This window comes from Chrysemys picta, chromosome 1, assembly GCF_011386835.1.
Source record: "Chrysemys picta bellii isolate R12L10 chromosome 1, ASM1138683v2, whole genome shotgun sequence".
Taxonomy (NCBI): domain Eukaryota; kingdom Metazoa; phylum Chordata; order Testudines; family Emydidae; genus Chrysemys; species Chrysemys picta.
The window spans coordinates 51932711-51955076 of NC_088791.1; the positions used below are offsets into that span (position 1 = coordinate 51932711).

Genomic DNA, 22366 nt, shown 5'->3' on the forward strand with positions numbered 1-22366 from the left:
ACTTGCTCAGCCTGTAGTTGAACAGGTCCTGACTCCTGTCCAGGCTGCCTGTGTATGGCTTCATGAGCCATGGCATTAGGGGGTAGGCTGGGTCCCCCAAGGATAACTATAGCATTTCAACATCCCCAACGGTTATTTTCTGGTCCGGGAAGTAAGTCTCTTGCTGCAGCCGTTTAAACAGAGTAGTGTTCCTGAAGACGTGAGCGTCATGAACCCTTCCCGGCCAGCCTACGTTGATGTTGGTGAAATGTCCCTGGTGATCCACAAGTGCTTGCAGCACCATTGAAAAGTACCCCTTGCAGTTTATGTACTGGGTACCCTGGTGCTCTGGTGCCAAGATAGGGATATAGGTTCCATCTATCGTCCCTCCACAGTTAGGGAATCCCATTGCAGCAAAGCCATCCACTATGACCTGCACATTTCCCGGAGTCACTACCTTTCATAGCAGTAGCTCAGTGATTGCTTTGGCTACTTGCATCACAGCAGCCCCCACAGTAGATTTGCCCACTCCAAATTGATTGACTGACCGGTAGCTGTCTGGCGTTGCAAGCTTCCACAGGGCTATTGCCACTCGCTTCTCAACTGTGAGGGCTGCTCTCATCTTGGTATTCTGGCACTTCAGGGCAGGGGAAAGCAAGTCACAAAGTTCCATGAAAGTGCCCTTATGCATGCGAAAGTTTCGCAGCCACTGGGAATCGTCCCACACCTGCAACACTATGCGGTCCCACCAGTCTGTGCTTGTTTCCTGGGCCCAGAATCGGCGGTCCACGGCTATAACCTGCCCCATTAACAGCATGATCTCCAAAGCACTGGGGCCCGCGGTTTGATAGAATTCCATGTCCATGTCCTCATCACTCTCGCCGCTGTGCTGCCGTAGCCTACTCCTCGCCACCTGGTTTTGCAGGTTCTGGTTCAGCATAAACTGCACGATAACATGCGAGGTGTTTACAATGTTCATAACTGCTGTCTTGATCTGAGTGGGCTCCATGCTTGCCATGGTTTGGCGTCTGCACTGTTGACCCAGGAAAAAGGCGCGAAACAGTTGTCTGCCATTGCTTCCCTGGAGAGGGGGGAGGATGTACCCAGAACCACCCGCGACAATGTTTTTGGCCCCATCAGGCATTGGGATCTCAACCCAGAATTCCAATGGGCGGAGGAGACTGCGGGAACTATGGGATAGCTACCCACAGTGCAACGCTCCGGAAATCGATGCTAGCCCCGGTACATGGACGCACACCGCCGAATTAATGTGCTTAGTGTGGCCGCATACATTCGACTTTATACAATCTGTTTCCAAAATTCGAATTCTATAAATTCGGATTAATCCCGTAGTGTAGACGTACCCAAAGTTAAAAGCTTTTTCTGTGCTATTACATCTGTAGCCATCCTCAAAGTACTTTCCATGTTAGGACACAGGCTCTGAAATCTTGTGGGTAAATGTTATCTGTAGGAACCTCATTATATGTGGAAACATTACCTTATTCTGATAGTTCACAACCACGAAGTACAAATTCTGCATTCCCTTCTCTTCTTTCAGTATTACATGTACAGTAGCCTTTGGTATTGAATTGTTTATTCTTTTTAAATGACTTAATTGTTGTAACATAAATCTACAAAATCTGGGAAATTAAAATATGCTACAACCAAAGTCCTAGTTTTTTGCACTAATTGCCATGGAAATCAGAGACGGTCAAATAAATTCTGTTAAAACTCAGTAATTACATGCAGTTTTTTCTGTGCTGTATTCTCCTCTAACCCATATTTTCTTCTCTTATCCTTCCTACTCACTCCTCCCCTTCCTCCTTTTCAGCTGCTGCTTAGCTCAGGTTAATAGAAATCATATGACTAACATCTATGGATAGCCATTCATAGGTTGACAACCCTAATAATTCTAGCTGCCCTTATTATACATGTCTTTGCTTCAACACAACATGCACTCTGAGGATTCGAGCTGAGCTAATACCTCACGGTGAATAATTTATTTGACAATTTTAGCCTCTTTCTGTTTGTGCAACATTTGCAAACAGATTGTGACTTACTTAAATTTATTCATTGTTGAAATTTGACATCTTTTTAATTTTATACTGTTGGGATTGCACACCAAAAGTATTAAAAATTGTTTTGCTTAATTGTGATCAGCCAGTTACATCATATGGTACCGTTTCCTTTTTTCTGATTGGATGAGCACACAAGCTTGTTTAGCCTGAATACTACCATATTAGATTTTAAAATTTGGTTTCTATGGATAATTTTACTTGCTTTTTTAAAGTTTGGTTTTGATCGGTTCGATAAATATTTAAAAAATAAAAACATGAGATACAAAGTTATCAGAAGTGCTTTAATATACAATTAATATTTGTTGACATTTCTTGTACGTTTGACTCTGTTTGTTTGAAAATTAAGAACCTTGGATGATATGGTGCCAAGGACAGGGCACCAATAAAACACTTTAAAATTGGGTAATAATATTCCAGCAACTCTCTTCCCAGGCACCAGAGAAATCTACCTAACTTTTCACCCTCTACCAGCCCACACACTTCCATTTCCAATGTCATTAACCTGCTTGTAAAAGACAATAGCACCTAACGTGTAAATGTTTTTCTTATTCTCTCCCGCAACGTAATCTTACAGAAAAGAATGTGAAAGGACCTTTTTATGTGCCCTTGGGTCTAAAATCCCACCACCTATCAGACTGTATCCTGATTTTTTTCCTCACTGAGGTCTCCAGAAGAAGCCAATTTTGAACAAAATCAGCACCGTTTAAAAGGGCCACAACAATTTGAGATGTTCAGTTTTTAGATGATCTCTGACTTAAAATGGTCTTCCTTATGAAATAGCCCTAAGACAGCCTTGAGTATCAATATTGAGATGACTCAACATTCTAAACTACTTTAGCTATGACTCAGTCTAAAATTATATATTTAGTTTCCAGTTGCAGGAAATTGAACATTTGTGAATGCTTTACAAATAATAATGAATTAAGTGTCTCAACACCATTGTGGAACACCATTGTACAGATGGCAAAATGGAGGTGTAGAGTTGTTAAGTATCTCGACCATGGTCACACTTGGAAATCTGTCACAGAGATTAGAATATATTGGTCTGCTTTTCAACGATGCTGAGCACCTGCATCTTCCATATTTCAATAGAAACCGCAGGTTATCAGTGTGTCAGAAAGTAAAATCTGTGTCTCCCCCAGCTAATGGGCCCAGGCCTTAGCCACAAGACCAACCTTCCTCTCCTTTGATTCTGACATTGAGGTGTCCTGAATTCTCATATGCAGTATCTACAAATAGGATCAGTTCACTAAAGCACATTACAGCCCTCACAGTGTTCTTAATCACCCGGGATTTAATCTGCTTTAGTAAACAAAATTAAAAATGTCAACATCCTCATCTTAACATTCAGAACTTCAAAAATACTGAATGAGTTTTCTTTAAACTTGGCTTGTTTGCTGGATCTTGACCCTGCCAGCAGGTAGGGGATCTTGGGGGACAACTACTGCACTGGTGGGGTGTAAAATAAACTTTATTAAGAAAATGCAAAAACAGGGAAAATTTAATAGTGAGGGGTACGGGGTTTGTTAAGGTAGACAATTGGGGAGGGGTTTCTTTTAGTAAATAGGATAGGGGGTTTCAGTAGTGGGGTACAATACAGTGGGGTACAATACAGTTGGTAACCAATTAACACTGAAGTATAAATGTAACAGGTAGCTAACAGTTTCTATGTAAAGAGTGTGTTACAGCAGCATATAACCAACTAACAGTTATGGGTAAAATGTGTTAAGTAACCAACAACTCTAGGTAAAAATGTGTCACAATGGTGTAAATGTAAAATGTGAGGGGTGTTAGGGAGAAAAAGGGTAACCAGTGGGGTTTTATGCTAGACTTTAGTAATACAATTGAGGTCTGGCAGCAGTAGGAGCAGGGTGAGCACGTGGGGGAAGGGATTAAGAGAGAGACAGAGACAGAGAGCAGACAGGCTGCAAGTTTAAACAGCAGAGAGACAATTATACAGAACACAGCAAAAGCTTATCTATGATTTAACTTAACCAAAACTACACAAATTAGCAAGTACAAGTAACAAAACACAATGCAACAATTCTTTAAGCTTAACTTAGAGTACAATGCAAGCAATTTTCTAAACCTAACTTAACCACAACTATGCAAAATGAAATTACAATTTATCCAGACTAAAGGCTAAATCTAATCTAATGGGTGCACCTTATACTAGGGGTAGTTCCAGAGGGCAGAGTGGTGTGTGCCCAGGATACAGCTTCAAGGGGAGGGGGGTGTTTAACTAGTCATGGCTGCAAGCAGGCTTATTTCTAGCAGCAAAGGCGCTGCGGAGCGAGAAGCAGATTACAGATACAGACCAAGTAGTTAGCTTGGGTCTGCCTGAGAAAGCCAGCAGCTAGAACAAGGGGAGTGTGCAAGAGGTTTTTCCTTACCAATCCCCAAAGCAGCAGCAGGAACAGCAGTTTCAGCATCAGAGGACACAGAGAGGACTCGATTCGCTTACAATAATCAGGAGATCTCCAGGCACAAATTTGTTGTTCGTGGGAGGGGAGTTTAAAAATGGGGGTACGCTCAAAAACAAACGAGAGCGGGGAGAGGGCCCCCCAAAGAGTCCTAGCTGGTCAGACCAGGTGGCAAAGCAAGGACCTTCTCCGGGGGTCTGATCAGAAAATGTCTGGTTTTAAGGGCAAATTCAGGCAGTTTCCCGCCAGTAACCTTGATTGGTTCCCCTTAATCCAGGGGAGGAGAGAAGGCAGGGAAACTGCAGGTAGGCACAGGACATGTCTGGGCAAGTTCTGAGACACAGGTATGACTCATATGCTCAGCTATGTGGCCACTTTAGGTCTTGCATACCTGGGCAGAGCACCCTACACCGAGCCGGGTCCGAACAAAGAAGCTAGACAAAGGAGCGAAAAAGCCCCCACCTCCCTGAGCAGAGCAATGGCTCCAGTCAGTCTGCACAAGCCATTTCCATGAGCAGGGCCAGGCTGTGACTTTGGTCAGTTCCATGGCCGGGGGTGGGGGGTGGCCACTCAAAAAAGGAATCCTGCAGGGGGACAGCCGTAACAGACAGATCTCATTCAGATATACGAAGCAATGGTATGTGGACAAACTCTGATCAGCTGTTCGATTATCTGTTTTTTTTCTGTTTTCTCTCCCTCCCCATCCAACAATGGAATGAAAAAAATTGGATAATCTGATTCTGTTGATCCTTTAAAAAAATAAGTTTGCCTCAAGGCAGAGACCAAACATGGAAAATTTCAGTCCAAAAGGAATTGTTTGGGAAAGTTATAAGCAACTGAAAAAGATGGGTATGATGGAGGTTGCATTTCAGCCATAACTCTGCATACATAATCTTTTACAAGGACTGCTGTTACCTAACACTTTGATGTCTTCTTTTCCCTTTGGCACCTCACAAATAGTCTTTGGCAGTACAAAATGCAACACCACTGCCACCATTCCAATATATTAGGAAACTGGTTCAAATACCTATGCAAATAAGGCTATTTTTTGTTATTAGGGAAGAAGACATGAAGACCTGATATTTTTTTTTGTAAAACTGATTTAGCAAGTTAGTTTTGCCCTCTCAGGCAGTACTTTATTTCCTGTATTTTTAATTTCTGATGACATAATGCATTTTCATAATATACGAGGGGCAAACCAGATGCCTGATTTTTGGACTAGTTTACTGCTAATTAAAAGACTATTTTTTCTGTCACAAATTTACTAGTGAGTTTGTCAAAATATTCAATAGTTCAACAAGCTAAATTGGCCAGGAAAACTTGATTGGGTATTTTCCATTCCACGTAACTTTGGTTCTTATTTTTAAGAGTCATGGGAATAGCTGTTAGTATATGTATTGATTACTAGTCTGCTGTTAATGTAAGTCAGCTGTGTAGCAGACTAGTGATTCAGGAAGTTATATTTCAGTGTACTCAAATTTAAAGGGAGGAAAACCCCATCTGAACAATCGATCTGTTGTGTATTTTCATTTTGTTACAGGAATTCTTATTCTACTTCTTTGATGTATAATTTTGTCATTCTGCAAGAGTTCATAATAAATGTGTGTCACAATCTGACAGATGATCATTATTTAACTGCAAACATGCATGAAAAGTCAAGAGATTGACAATCTGATTTCTCTCTAAAATTTTAGGTCACTCTGAGATTATTAGTCGTCTTATAACTTGGCTGTAAATGATATAATCTCACAAACAAAATACTATAAAGCTTGTTAGTACAGTAGTAGTTAAGTACTAAAGTAGTAAAGCCACTACAGCTGGCTTCCCATATGAGCAAATAACTGGTTAAGATCAGCAGCAACCATGCCTAGGAAAAACAATATTGTCTTGATGAGAGGTGGTGCAATAAAATGTCATTCTTTGAGTTATTATCCCTATGGGTGCTCCACCTGAGAACGTGCGTGCACACATGCACTCTTGATCTGAGATTTTTAGCCAGCAGTGTCTATGGGCCTGTGCCAGCAACCTATAGATCCTTGTGCTCTGGTGCAAAGATATATGGGTGGGGAGTAGGTGCCGCTGCTGCTCCAGTTCCTTCTCAGCCATCTTCAGCTCCAGACGGAGCATTGGGTGTCTGCTGGTTAGCTCTACAGCTTTATTCTATTTTTCTCCTTTTGTAGTATTTCTTTTAATTTTATTACTTGTGATCAGGGTCTCCTTCACCTTTGGTTTGTTTGCAGCCTTTTCCTGCTCAGGTTATGCCAAAGACCCCTGGTTTCAAACCTTGTCATACCTTCCACACGTCGTGTCCCCTCAGTGATGGGCATTCCAGCTGTCTTGGAGAGTCCCATGTCCCATTGAAGTGCAAGGTCTGAGGGAAGACAGACTGAAGCTGTGGAGTGCTCGCTGAAACCTGTGGGATCCGATTATCCCCATCCCAATACATCAGCCACACTGACTTATGAGGTCTCAGTAAGCAGAGACCATGGCCACCTTTGGACACTTTGAAGCATTAGAAGCATTCTAAAAGAAAAAGACTCCATTCTCCTGAGAGAGACTCCAAAAGGGGGGGAAAAACAGTTTCCTCTTCTAAGGGATACCAAGAGAGAACACTCACCAATACTGAAGCTGGAGTATCTGTCAGTGCACCCCCTAAAGACTTGACCTTTGGTACCAAGTTGGTTGCCAATCACACGTCGGCCACTAGTACTGACACAGCCACCGGTACCTATCTCAGTAACTCCTCCATTGGATATAGGAGATGACATCTTCTTCGATTCAGATATTTCAGTCCAGGACTCCATCATGCACCCATTCCAGCCCTCCTCCTTATAGGTGTTTCCAGAGGAGTAGACCCCAGAAATGAACTGTTATCTTCCATGTCAACCCTGGCACTAATATTCCCTTCTCCCAGTGCTCCATCACAATGGGCTTTTATGCTGACAAGTATTATAGGGTGCCCTGGTGCAAAAGCCAACAGACCACCAGCCACCAGTACTGGAGGAACCCGTCCAGAAGTGCATGAACTAGTGGTTGTGGAGGAGACATCGCAGTTCCACAAATCTTCCTCCTCCTCACCTGACAAGGCAGTTATGCCCCCACCACCATCCTATACAGATGAGTTCAGGGCTTTTCAAGACTTGATTAAAAAAAGTAGTAGAATATCTACGGATCCCCTTGGAGGAAATACAGGAACTGCAACACTCCTTGGTGAATATTCTGCATACCTCCCTGACAGAGCAAGATGGTTTTGTCCTTAATGAAGCGTTACTCTCACCAGCCAATACAGTGTGGTAGACACTGCTACCATCCTGCCCACATGCAAGAGGAATGACAAAAAGTATTATGTACTGTCTAAGGGTTTGGAATATTCTTTTTTCTCCCATTCCACCCAAAATTAATGTCCAAATTAATGGCAGGGAGTACTTGGGGCAGAGGGATACAGGGTTAAGCAGAGTGGGATCCCAAAGGCCAGAATGCTACCTGGCCAAATGGCAGAGATTGTGGGGGTGGGCGAAAGCAGATTCCTTGTACCACTAGCTAAAATCCATGTGGTTTGGAAAGTGTTTTGACTGAGAGAATGGGAGTCTCCTTGATTCTTCTGTAGCAAGGGGAAGCCACATACTTCCAGGTGGGAGGGTGGTTGAGACCAACTGCTGCACTGCAGCTGGAGGCAACACCGCACCAGGAAGGGATGGGAGTGTAATGCCTGCCAGGGAGAGAACTGCAAACAGGTCGCAGCTGAACCAGAAGTAAACCCGGCTCTAGGGAGCATAGAGAAATGTGTCCCTGAGGAGAGCCCAGAGAAGGGGCAGGGGATCTCAGAAACCACTGAGGTGGGTGAGGATTCCTGTGACTCTGTAACACAGGGAAGCAGGGTGCTTCCAAGTATGGGAGGGCCTGAGACTAGCTCCTTTACAGCAGAAGGCAACATGCCTTCAGGCACTGGGGCAAGAGGTGTTCTCAGTGATTAAGGAAACTGTCCCAGTTGTTAGCTGGCAGAGTTTTGGAGATGAACAAGAGACAGAACCCTTCATAGGGAGCACAGAGAAATGTGTCTTAGGAGCGGGCCCAGAGGAGGAAACGAGGGAAGGAATAGTGGGGGTACAAGAATGTCTCCTCACTAGTCACTTTGGGCAGGATGCCAAGGATGCTAGGAGGATGGCTGTGTCAGCATCTGTGCAGCTAGGCACTCAGCCTGTGGCCCCAGGTTTTGAGAAGGAACTGTGTAACTGACCTCCTGGAGAGGAGGAGTCACACAGTTGACTTCTCAGGACAGAGGAAGGGGTGGTGGAGGGTACTCCAATCCAGGTCCCAATTTTTCAGGATGCTATTTCTGATAAGCTTTTGGAAAGTAATTGTGTCTCTTTAAATCAAGATGCAGCTCCAATGCCTGTGATAACAGAGGAGTTGGGACCAGGAAGCTGCCAGGTGGTAGTTTGCCAGAATACAAATGACCCAACTGACAGAGAAGGGGGTGTTCTCCCCAGGCTGGTGAGACACAGAAAGCAGTTATAGGAAAGCTGCTGGGAAAAGGTTAATCTGATCGAAGGGTAAACACACCTAGCCCAGAGAGCACAGATCACAGCCCTCTAGGGGGCGGGGAAGGACTCAGTGCTGGGAGGAGGAAACACAGGGTAACATCAAAAGGGGAGCTGGATTTTCTGCATATGTACAATCCTGGGGTTGGGACACCGCTCCCCAAAGGACTGGCCAATATGCAGGATCCGCCTGAACACCTATCTTGCCAGACTGTGAGGCACCAAAATTCCAGAAACATGATTAAATTAAGAGCCCACACAGAGGGGAACATTGAAGGGAAGGAAAAGCCAGTGACTGATTACATGGGAGAGAGTCAAAGACACCATGGGTAATGAACAAACTAACCTCAAACTAGAATATCTGAACAGAGGGCATGGATTCATAAAGATACTTGTAAATGCACATCTAAGATAAAAATTTAAGTATTAATGTTAAGTTTTGGTGATAAGAATTTTGACATGGATGTTAAACCTTATGATAATGCTACTTTTCAATTAATACCTCTAAACAGGTTTAAAGCTTATCACAGCAGAGAAACCATAAAAAACCTGGTGTGCTGTGTGTGAATGGGGAAACTGAGGCACACTGCTTCATGGCCTTAATGACTAGATGCCAAAAGAACTATAACACTAACTGCCTTCGAGATAGTCAGTAACTGATGATGGGTGATCACTCGTTGCCGAGTATGATTATCTTCCATGAGAGTATGGGTCCTCAGGTGGCTAATAAGGCCAGACCTTGAACCACAAGTTCTATTGCAGTGAGGGCAGATGTTTTCAGGCTCAGCAGGAGGCTGTTGACCATGACTGGAAGCCAGTATCTCCTTCCTTCTGCGCCTCTTGTGCCCTTCAGTTTGTCGCCGAGCAAGTTCAAAATGCAGGGGGCCATCACATAGGACTTCACTCCATTTTAAGCAACCCTTGGTAAGTGTCCCGCAAGTGTGAATGTCAGTATTACACTTTTTTAGGTTGTCCTTCAGTACGTCCTTATATTGCTTCTGTTGTCCACCCATGTTAAAATACCCTTCTTTCAGCTGAGAGAACAGGACCTGTTTTGGGAGGCAATGGTCTGGCATCTGGACAATGTGACCAGTCCAGCGGAATTGCTGATGGATGATCATTGCGTCGATACTGGTGGTCTTTGCCTCTTCCAGGACACTAATATTGGTGCGCCTGTCTTCCCATTTGATCTCCAGAATCTTACGAAGGCAGCGTTGATGGTGCCTTTAAAGTGGTGTCTATAGGTTGTCCAAGTTTCGGACCCATACAACAATGTTGGGAGAATAATGGCTTGATAAACAAGAAGCTTGGTGTCTGTTCGAATGTCTTCATCTTCAAAAACCCTGTGCTGTAAACAAGAAAAAGCTACGCTGGCACAGCTCAGGTGATGTTGAATTTCTGCATCAATATCTGCCTTGGATGAAAGATGACTTCCAAGGTAGAGGAAATGATCGACATTCTCCAATGCCAGTCCATTGATTTTGATAGATGGAGCATGTAATACCTCATTTGGAGAGGGCTGATAGAGTATTTTAGTCTTCTTGATATTAAGAGTGAGACCAAGACATGCGTAAGCATAGGTAAACACATTCAAAATAGTTTGAAGATCTTTCTCAGAGTGGGCAAAGATTGCATTATCAGCATACTGAAGTTCCACAATAGATGTTGTTGAGCTCTTACTCTTGGCTTTCAGCTTGCTAAGCCTGAACAGGTTTCTGTCCATTCTGTAAATAATTTCAACACCAGCTGTAAACTTCCCAGCAACTAGGTAAAGAATGACGGCGATAAAAACTGCAAACATGGTTGGAGCGATGATACAGCCGTGTTTTACTCCTCTTTGTACTTTGAAAGGTTTGCTCTGGGAGCCAGTGCTGCTCAGAACAGTCGCTTTCATGTTATCATGAAGCAATTTTAGGACATTGATGTATTTATCAGGACATCCAATCTTAGAGAGTACAGTCCAGAGGGCATGGTGATTCACTGAATCAAAGGCTTTAGTTAAATCAATAAAAGCCATATACAGTGGTTGGTTTTGCTCCTGACACTTTTCTTGCAGCTGCCATGCTGTGAAGATCATATCTGCAATTCCACGACATGGTCGGAAACCACTCTGTGACTTTAGTAAAAATTCTTCTGACGGGGCAGAAGGCGAGTTGCAAGGATCCACGCCAGAACTTTGCCTACAATGGCTAGGAGGGAGATACCACAATAATTTCCACAATCCGCTTTATCCCCTTTCTTGAAGAGGGTGACAAGCAGGGCATCCCTCATTTCACTGGGTATCTCCTCCTTTATCCAGATTGTAAGGATAAGCAGGTAAAGCTGCTGAATTAGCTCTGGTCCACCATCTTTAAAGATTTCAGCAGTTATCCCATCTATACCTGCTGCCTTGTTGTTCTTCATCTGCTTGGTGGCATTGTGTACCTCATACAAATTAGGAGGGTCTCCAAGTTCATCCCTAAATGATCGTTGAGAGATTTGCTCAAGGACTTCATCTGCAACCATAGAATTACGGTTAAGGAGATCTTCAAAATGTTCTTTCCAGCCAGAATTGATGGCTTCATTGTCCTTCAGAAGTGTGGTTCCATCCTTAGAGCGAAGAGGATTCATACCATGGCAAATTGGCCCATAAAAAGCCTTGCTGGCTCTAAAGAAACCACATGTATTGTGGATGTCCATGAGTTGTTGGAGTTCTTGCCCTTTCTCAGTCCACCATTTGTTCTTGAGTTTTCTGGGTTTATATTGGACTTCCGCCGTTGCCTTGGCATGGGCTTCTCTCTTTATATTGCAATTTTTGTCATTCTGCCAAGCATGAAATGCCATTCTCTTCTCATTAATGAGTTGCTCAATTTCAGCATCATTCTCATCAAACCAGTCCTGATATTTTCTGGTTTGGTAGCCTATGGTTTCCTCACAGGCATTGATGATTACTGCTTTCAACTGGCTCTAGTGTTCCTCAGTTTCTTCCGGAAACTCTGATGGGAGCTTTTCTTCTAAGACTGCTTGGAAGTGGTTACACTTAATAGGGTCCTTCTTGAATCTTCAACTTGCGCTTGATCTGCTTCTTTTGCAGCCTCCATTTGGGAGCGATCTTAATTTTCATTGTGGATCGAATAAGGCGATAATCAGTCCAGCAGTCATCAGCACTTGTCATTGCTCTTGTGAGAAGTACATCACTACGATCTCGGGCACGAAATATAATGTAGTCGAGGAGATGCCAGTGCTTTGACCGTGGGTGTCTCCAAGATGTTTTGAACTTTTCCTTTTGTCAGAAGAGAGTGTTCGTAATAATAAGTTCATGTTCAGCAGACTTGGTCAGGAGCAGAATTGCTTTTGCCAACTCCTTCTTTCCCGATTGTTCCCTTCCACAGGTCTGAGTCTCGTCCCACACATGCATTGAAATCCCCCAAAAGGATGAACTTGTCTTCTGTAGGAGTCTCCGATAAAATAGTTTCCAACTGAGAATAAAAATCTTCCTTTACATTCACATTGGCATTCAGTGTTGGTGCATAGGCGCTCACAATAATTGCCTGTTGATTTTTGGTGAGCCTCAATCGGAGTGTCATAAACGGCTCATTGATGCCAACTGGTACCTCAGAGAGGCACCTTATGAGCTTGTTCTTTATAGCAAAGCACACTCTATGCAATCGGGGTTCATCTATAGATTTTCCCTTCCAGAAATAGGTGTATCCTCCTTTCTCCTCCCTCTCCTGTCCTTCATCAGCTCTTCTAGTTTCGGACAAAGCAGCAATATCGATGTTAAACCGTCTCAATTCATGAGCAATAATGGCTGTACGTCGCTCTGGTTGGTCACTGTTTGAGTTGTCTATCAGGGTACGTACATTCCAAGTTCCAAAGTTGAAGAGTTACTTACATTTTCGACCGCTGAGGTGGTGATCCTGCTGGATGTGGCTATCCAGCCAGGAAAAACAGAAGCAAGACTATTTTTAGGGTACCTTTTCTAACCCTCTCCCCATGTGGGGTGAGCAGAGTGGATCCTTAAAAGGATTGCTCAGATGTGGGTGCAGCTGCCGAGATGCTCGCCTCAATCCGCGAGCAAGACGACTGGATCACACACGCACTGCCTGTGTGTCGGACTGTAAGTAGGAACTTCCAGATTTCATTGTCCTGTTCCCGTCGCTACTCGCTGATCGCCACTGGACTTTTGACTTGTGCAATGTTATTTTTCCCAAAAACAGGCTGAAGGGCAATCTAAGCATCTAAGTTTGTAAGGGCATTGAAAGTGTTAAGATCAGCTTAGAATGTGTTTTGCTTTTATTTCATTTGACCAAATCCGAATTGTTATGCTTTCACTTATAATCACTTAAAATCTATCTTTGTAGTTAATAAATCTGTTTGTTTATTCTACCGGAAGCAGTGCATTTGGTTTAAAGCATGTCAGAGACTCCCCTTGGGATAACAAGCCTGGTGCATATCAATTTCTTTGTTAAATTGATGAATTCATATAAGCTTGCCATGTCCAGCGGGCATAACTGGACACTGCAAGACGGAGGTGTCTGGGACTGGAAATATTGGCTAGTGCCATTCGGTTGCACAATCCAAGGAGCAGCTTATATGCCAGAGGCCGTGTGTGAACAGCCCAGGAGTAGGGGTTCTCACAGCAGAGCAGGGTAAGGCTGGCTCCCAGAGTCAAGGATTGGAGTGACCTAGCAGATCACCAGTCCAAATAACACCAGAGGGCAACGTCACACTTCACACAAAGAACACAGATAAGGAAAAATAGAATTTTTGTAAGTATATTAAATATGTCTAAGTGCACTCATTGCCTTAATCTGGAGTTTTATGGCCGTGTCTAATTGTTAAATTATACCAGCAGCCAAAGTAGGTTGGGAACTTACACAGCAGTTACTCAAAAGAGTCAGTACCTGCTCATACAAACAGAAAGATTTGTGTCATACTTGTTTTTTCTTTTGCAAGGCTTTAATTTACTAGGCTGTTGTGAACTGATAAAAACTGATTTTTGTACTGTGTTGTGAAATTGAGTGGCTTTATATTTGTTGGTGGAAGAGTAATAAAGTGTGGGACAAGGTAACCATTACAATTTGTAGGAGCAAATAAATATACTGTCAGTGTTATAATAAAGGCTATAAGCAGTAAAGATGACTTATGCAGAAGATTTTTGCAACAATAGAGTGTTGTTTTTCTGGAATCTAACACCGGTAAAGATGTTGACAGTGCAAGTATTGATGAGATTACTTGTAGGTGTTAATTGGCCAGCATTGTAATTGGGTTCAACTGAAATGTTAGAATTTTAAATATATTTGTATTTAATAGGTAATATATTTTAAAATAGTATTTCACTGAATTAACATTGACACATTCCAACTAAAAGTGGTTTGTACAGTTGTCTAATCTTTAAAAGATCTTGCCATCATTATATACTTTGTTCCAGTCTGATCTGTAGTGATAAGAAAGCATTGGTCAGTGTGCCCAACACAGAAATATCTAAGTAGGGGTAGGGAACATATGTACAGTCCCTTCTGAATTGTTTCATTAGGTTACAGCCTGCAAATCTTTGGATCTTTTGAGCTCTTCCTGAGGTACAGGGACATTCCTGCTGATTCTGAGCCCTCCTGGCCGCTGCACCAATTTGACAGGCAATGCAGCTCTGTTGGATACCCATGAGCAGAAGGGTTCTGCAGTCTGGCTGTATTAAGTGTTAGCATTGCTGCTGGGTGTCAGGGAATCAATGTGTGCTTGGCCTTCTTCATGCCTGGGTGCCCAGGCACATACAGCCCTTTATGATATCCCAGAAAGGAGCCAGTTCTGTATGAGGGAAGAGGGGAATCTTTTCAAGTGTGGATCTCATCTGAGGAGCACAGTCTGATCCCAAGACTACAAATTGCTAATCTCCATCTTCCAGCTCATTCTCAGGTGGTTGAGTGAGAGGGGAATCTTGCAATGTGCAGGACATAGTGGATGGAATTGTAGCAACGAGGTTCCCAAGCTGTGGTGGGACAATAGATAACATGCATGTCCATATTTTGGCACCTGATCATCTTGCCACAGAGTACATCAACAGAAAGAGCTACTTTTCTGTGGTTATGCAAGCACTGGTGGATCACCAGGGATGCTTCACCAAAATGTTGGCTGGCGAGGGAAGGTGCATGATGCTCACATATTTAAGAACACAGGACTGTTCAGAAAGATACAAGCAGGGACTTTCTTTCCTGACCAACGGATTACCATTGGCAATGTTGAAAAGCCAATAGTAATCCTTGGGGACCCCGCCTACACCTTGCTCCCCTGGCTCATGAAGTCATACTCTAGCCACCTCAACGGCTCCAAGGAAAGATTGAACTATTGGGTTAGCAAGTGCAGAATGACATTTGAATGTGCTTTTGATAGACTAAAAGACCGGTAGTGTTTATTTACAAGATTGGATTGCAGTGAAAAAACATCCCAATGGTTATAGCTGCCTGCTGTTCCTGCGTAATAACTTGTGAAGCAAAGGGGGGAAAAGTTGCTACCACAGTGGAGATGGAGGGACTATCTATTGAGTGTGAACAGCCATACACAAGAGCTATTATGAGAGCTCTTGGTGGAGCTATACGGCTCAGGGAGGTATTGAAAGAGCAGTGAGCCACAGTAATTTGTTGTGAACTGTGCTTTACCTGGCCCTGCTGTTTTGGGGCCTGTTAGGAATTGTGTGGTGCTTGGTGTACATCCATAAATATAACACTATCAGTGCACCTATTAATTTTTCAGTGCTTGCTGTACATTTATGATTATTACACTGTGTTTGTTATTGATCCTATATGTGGTGTCATACTGTACAGCAACAAGTAAGTTTTCAGAACTGCTAGGTGCTCTGCAGTATATAATGCGAACAAGTAGAGAGGAATTATTTTACAAATAATAGAATTTTATTCAGTGCAAAGAAAACTCTGTGTAATTTTAAAGCGAATACACTTCTACCCCGATAGAACGCGACCCGATATAACATGAATTCGAATATAATGCGGTAAAGCGTCACCCGAGCCCCGCTGCTTTACCACGTTATATCCGAATTAGTGTGGAGCCCCGGGCCCTTTAAATCCCCGCCTGAGCCTGGCTGCCCCGCAGTGGCTGGAGCACCGGGCCCTTTAAATCACCGCTGGGGAAGCCAGTCCACTCCGGCATGGCGTACCGGCCCAAACCGATATAATGCGGTCTCACCTATAAGGCAGTGAGATTTTTTGGCTCCTGAGGACTGCGTTATATTAGGGTAGAGGTGTACACTAAAAATGTAATATATTATTGGCACAGAACTTAACAAGGGGAAAGAACATTCATGTCCATTTTTAACTTCACATACAGTAAACATGTTCACAGGTCAGTGTATGGGAACCTTGGTTGGCCTTAATGTCCCCCAGGGGAGTGGTAGGGGTAGGGCTGTGGCCCTGATGCCATGTGGAATGTTAAGGTGGTGTGTGTAGGGAGGTGCTGTAATAGCATCCTCTCTGGATTGCAAAGGAAGGCAAGCTCATGATTGTTGAACATGTAGGTCCACAAGAGTCTGCAGCATCTGTGTTTGCTGTCAGATAAGTCCCATTACGTCCTAATACATCTCCCTCTTCTTTTCCTGCTGAGACTCCAGAGCCTTTCTCCTGACTGCTCTTCCCTTCTCCAGGCTGTCTGTAGTGTTCACCCTCTAGACCCTTTGCTCTTGGTCTGATGCAGCACTGGCTTTTAGGATCTCATTGAAGATGTCATCCCATGTCCTCTTTTTTTCTCCTCTTTATTTGGCTCTGATATTCCATGGTTTTGGAAGGTTGTAACGGTAGCAGCGTAGATAAAACACACATAGGTACCATTGTCAATATAGTCACAACAGAAAGTGAAAGTTAAGATTCAGAACTTTCTTCCCGTGCTCCTCAAAAGTTTTAACCAAGTGTTTGTGCACTGTGCCACTCACCGCACCAGCCAGAGTGAGTATGGGCCTGCTTGGTCCTGATTGGCTGCCTCCTTGAGCCCTTCTCTGATTGGCTGCCTCCTGTACAGCCTCCCTAGGGTTCTGTTAACCCCTTAGAGCCTAGTGTGGGGCAGGTGCCCCACCACGGTGACACAAAAAGGGACACATGCACCCCCACTGACTCTAATGGGCTTGGAGTGATTTGAGTGCCCTCAAATTGCTCTACAGAAGGATTTTCACACCTGCTTCTCAGAGTCTTTAGCACACGTGATTGGTTTTGGAACTAAGTTAATAATTACTGTTGTGACTATGGATGATAGGATGAACCTGAATCTTTTCATGTAAGGGGTGGGGGAATCAGTTGGTCTCTTCTACCTTCGTGTTGTGTCTTTTGGGCTTGGTTTAGCTAATGATCAGAGTCTTTCACTTCTCTTTCTCTGGATAGCCGGTTCAAGGAGGAGAGCAGGATATAACTTTTTATGTTGTGCCTCCCCCTTTCTTCCATGTGGTTAGGGTCTTTTGTAGGGAACAGAGTCCCTTTACTCTGTTGCAGAGAACACCCTAAAATCTTCAAAGGCCAGTTAGCTGTAATTTGATGTCAGCCCGTGGCCTGACATCTTGATCTTGGAGTCACATGAAAGATTCCAGCTCAGTGTGTACGTGTCTGGCAACAGTTAGTTGATAACAGCAAACCGATGTCTCTCAAAAGTAGGATGCAAGAGGGAGCTATGTGATACGTTGTCTCTTTAATTGATTAATGATTTGCAGAATTCGCATGTCCACTCATTTCCAGTGGTACTGGGAAAGTAAATATAAGAGGAGGGGGCGAAGTCCAGAGCAAGTGAATGAATTTACCCTCATAACCTTTTGCTTACAAGCCAGAAAGCTGCTTCAAACTTCTCCCAGTAATGCTAACTTTCATTAAACATTTGGCCAACTAAAGATACTCAGACCTACATCCAAATACGGCTTATGTTTCCTTACACATGGCACAAAAGGAGAATGTGGTGGGTAGGAGACTGAGAGTATATCTATGCTGGAAAAAAAAAAAGCGGCAGTGACTCTCAGAGCCTAAACCAAGTGACTCTCGCTTGCAAGTCTCATGCTATGGGGTAAAACTAGCAGCACATGTAAAACTAGCAGCACTCAGAATGAGTATCTGAGACCCTCCCCCACTGCCAGGTTTCAGAGCCGGGACTTGAGCTGGAGTGGGAATGTCTACACTGCTATTTATAACCAACAGCCTGAGTCAATTGACCCGGCCTCTGAGACTCAGTGCTGAGGGTTTTTCTTTGCAGTTTAGACATACCCTGTGAGGGAGATACAGGAGGCAAGTGATGATTAGATTTACGTAGGGGACAGGAGAATGTGAGAGAGCATGGAAGGAAAATATAAGTATCTTGTGTAGGTCTGAAGAGCACTGCAGTGCTAGAAAGGAAGCTCCCCATACCCTAGGGATAGGAGTGTGTGAGTGGTGGGTAAGCCTGCATTTTTGTTTGTATATTTAAGATGGAATATGGAACCTGAGATGCTGGGAGCTTTCCCTAAAGATGAAAAAAAAATCAGAAGCCAGGTAGAAAGCATGATGTTTTTTTTTTTTAATATTATGGTTTTTAAGTCCATCTCATGATTTTGTCAGTTTGACTTATGATGATTGAACTCTTGGGGTTGATAATAACTGAGTATCCATCCATATCTTGACCATTCGGTATGTTGGAAGGTGGTATTACTCTTTGTATGTCAGGTAGAAGCAGGAAATAGAGCCTGTAATGGGTATGTAAAACTCAGGATAGTCATAGAACTATTGGAATGGTTGGCATGTATTGGTCCCTACCATGAGAATTAGAAGTAGTAAAGAGGATGGAAGATGAATAAAAACTCAGCATGCTTCCAAATTACATGTCACAACTAAAAGTCTTAAAAAGTGATTTACATCTTTGGTAAAAGACTAAAACCAAACTGGTCATCCCCTCAGAAAAGACAGTCCATGCTGTTCCATTATGCTTAATTATTTAAAATATATAAGACCTGGTTGCTGATTGATATTTTCTCACTTTTGCACAATATATCGAATGGGTCAGGGTTAGTTTTTATTGTCAAATTTAGAGATCAAAATTAATTTTAACTATAGCAAATGTGTGGCAAATGACCTCTTAAATCCTTTACCTCTCTTTGATTTTAAAAGTCATTTAAAAATGTATATTCTTCCAGTGCTTGATGCTCACACAAACCTATTTGCCTGAAGCAATGGTAGAAAATAACAAATCAATACTGTAGGACTGTTTCTCTCAACCTTTTTGATACCAGGGACTGGCTTACTGCCTTCTAAATTGTGTCAGGGAGATCTCAGGGACCGGCTCCGGTCCATGGATTGGTTGTTGAGAAACACTACTGTAGGATACGTGGTTGCTATTATATGTGGTTGGACATACACAGTTTTGTTACAGTGTAAAAGAACAATCCTGGAGAGAAACTGAATATGTTATATTAAAAAAGAAAGAAAGAAAAGCAAAAGCCAAGTGCTTCTCTTAGCCAATTCTATACCACTTTTAATTAGCTTAAAATAAACATGCAGAATATATTTATGTCTTGACAGCACCATCATTAAAATGTTTTTCATATCTTGACACATTCCACTCTGAACTCACCAGGGAGCTTTGGTATCACTTAATTTTGAGACAAATACTTTAACGGCTTATTCATTGGATCCAATTTTTTTTGTAAATCTAGTGTATATTAGAGTGGCTGGTAAATAGGACCCTAAGGGTTTGTTCTCCCATTAATGTGTGGGGCATGTATGCTCAGAACTTCCATTAGTACTAATAAGAGTTACTGCATAATACCCCATATACTGAAACAATAAACCTCTAAATCTTCATTCTCACTTCTTAGAAAAATCGAAGTTCTCAATATACAATTTTAAATCTGTAACTGTTTAGTACTTAGTTCTTAGTTGTAAAGGACTTGCCCTTCAGGCCTGGTTTAAAAAAAATCCAAACAGGTTATTAATTCATTCTAAAAATATTTTCCTGCATATTTTAAATACATGCATAATTTACATGTTGTAGTGTGCAAAATAGTTCTGGCATGCAATTAATAGAACATCTATATGTATATATTGCCATTCTGGAAATCACAGGCATATTGGAAACCTTTGGAGTTATCTAAAGAGAGTCCTCGTCCCATGGGTGGCAGAGGAATTTGCTTAAAAGTTGGGGAATTAGCCAAGCTAAGGAACTTAAACTTACACTTTTTCTAATAAAAGAACAAACTATATTCTGACATTGCAAATTATAGATGACACCTTGAACTTTATAGGAGTTGCATTATCTATTGTGGCAAAAAACAAAAACCCCAAAGGGTGAGGAGGACATACTGAAGTTTCAGAATACCACTATAAATATATAATATGGTAATCTCTTCCAAATCATGTCCTATTTTCAACTCCTTAAAAAATGTTTACGCCAGAAAATTACATTGTATTACAACATAACACGGAGGAGTTGTAGCATCTAACAGGTGTTAAACACTCAGCAGTATAGACAAGGACTGGAGTGTTTTACATGGTGTCAACTAGTCAGTTTTAACCCTAAGGGCAACATAACACTAACTTACAAATTCGCTGTTTGTTGACACTTGTTACTATACAGTACTATCTCAGTATGTAACATGCTAATCTGTGTATTTTAGTTTGTGGCTACATTTTAATAGTCCTAGTTGTGTTTTTATTCAGAACTAGACTGTTATTTCATATGTATTTTAATTTGTTCCTTAATTTTTAAAATCCATTTGCCAGTTTTGAGGCCAACATTTCTTTCTTTCTTTCTTTCTTTCTTTCTTTCTTTCTTTCTTTCTTTCTTTCTTTCTTTCTTTCTTTCTTATATTGAAAAGTTAGTTGTAACCTGAACTGTGGAACAGCTAATGCTGCTCTACTAGTTTGTATTTGTCTTAACGGGCTTATCAAGGGACTCTCCTGTTCATAATAGTTGAGATGGCAACAAAAGCAAAATAATTGACTGAGTCCCCTGAAGCACAACAGGGCATCCTTTCGCTGCTATTTTTGTGCACTGTGTGTGTCTGGCTGGAAGAACCTTTAATTGTAAATTTTCCTATTCTTGCTTTTTGATATTTTCTCTTGTAACCATAAAGGTCTTTTAATGTGGCTTTCGTTAGATGTGCATGATACTTTTGGGTATATTTGATCAAAGACAACATTGGCACATGGCACGGTAAGAAAAAATAATCCATCTTTAAAAGTTGTTTTTCTTGTCTCAGCTGCATGATTAGAGGGCTGGCCTCAGAAAGCAAAGTCTTAAATTCTTACACATTTGCTGTCAATCCAGATCAATAGGCAATTATTTCTATTTTAATTCTGAAAATTATTGAACTCCAGCACTTGGTAGTATCTATTTCAGTATAATTTTCTGGTGAATGCATCTCCATGTCTTTTGATAACTGTGCTGCTTTTTTTTTTTTTTAAAGAAAACAGAAACAAAACAAAAACAGAAGATGCACAGAATAAGCAGCAATAATCAGTGTTTGTACATTATACCTCATTAACCATAAGTTTCAGAGTAGCAGCCGTGTTAGTCTGTATCCGCAAAAAGAAGAACAGGAGGACTTGTGGCACCTTAGAGACTAACAAATTTATTAGAGCATAAGCTTTCGTGGACTACAGCCCACTTCTTCGGATGCATATATCCATCCGAAGAAGTGGGCTGTAGTCCACGAAAGCTTATGCTCTAATAAATTTGTTAGTCTCTAAGGTGCCACAAGTCCTCCTGTTCTTCATTAACCATACTGAATTGTAAGTTTAAAGTATTGGAATCAATGTCTGTCGCCTGTTCATTCTGCCTTGTTTCATCCGTCTCAGTTATGTCACCAGGGTGAACCACCAAGTCTATCCAGTTATTTGAACCCCTGTTTATCTGCATGCCAAAATGGTTTGGATGAATATGGTTGTAATGGGTAAGTTTTTATATAAAATATTGTATTAACCACTTGAAAAAAGGGGTCACCTGTAGCGAGGTAGCAAAATTTGCAGATGACACAAAATTATTTAGGTTAGTCAAGCACAGAGAAGTCTGTGAGAAACTTCAGAGGGATTTGAAGTTAATTGTTGATAAATACAAAGTAATGCACATTAGAGGGAAAAAATGAGTTACTCTTATGTCTTATAGGGTTATAAAATAACTGTATTGAATCAAGAAAAGGAGCTGTCAAGATATTTGCTCAATGTGAAGCTATGGTCAAAAAAGATGTTAGACTGCATAAAAATGGAATGAAGAATAATGTGGAAAATATTATAATGTGTGTATATATACATATACACGTTATAATATTTTATAATTGGTACAGCCTTATCTGGAATACTCTGTGCAGTACTGGTTACTCTGTCTTAAAAATGGATATTGCAGAATTAGGGGCAAT

General features: G+C 42.0%; 1 protein-coding gene across 6 annotated transcripts in view; it reads left to right on the top strand.

Annotated features, from left to right (window-relative positions):
• Positions 1-22366, top strand: part of IMMP2L (inner mitochondrial membrane peptidase subunit 2) — an 841928-nt gene that overhangs the window by 124735 nt on the left and 694827 nt on the right. The window contains exon 4 of one of the 6 annotated variants that reach the window (XR_010590308.1): positions 21810-21904. The exons of the other annotated variants lie outside the window; for them this stretch is intronic. The gene's annotated coding sequence lies outside the window, so the exon portion shown is untranslated. The remainder of the gene's footprint in view (positions 1-21809; positions 21905-22366) is intronic. 6 annotated transcript variants of the gene reach the window in all.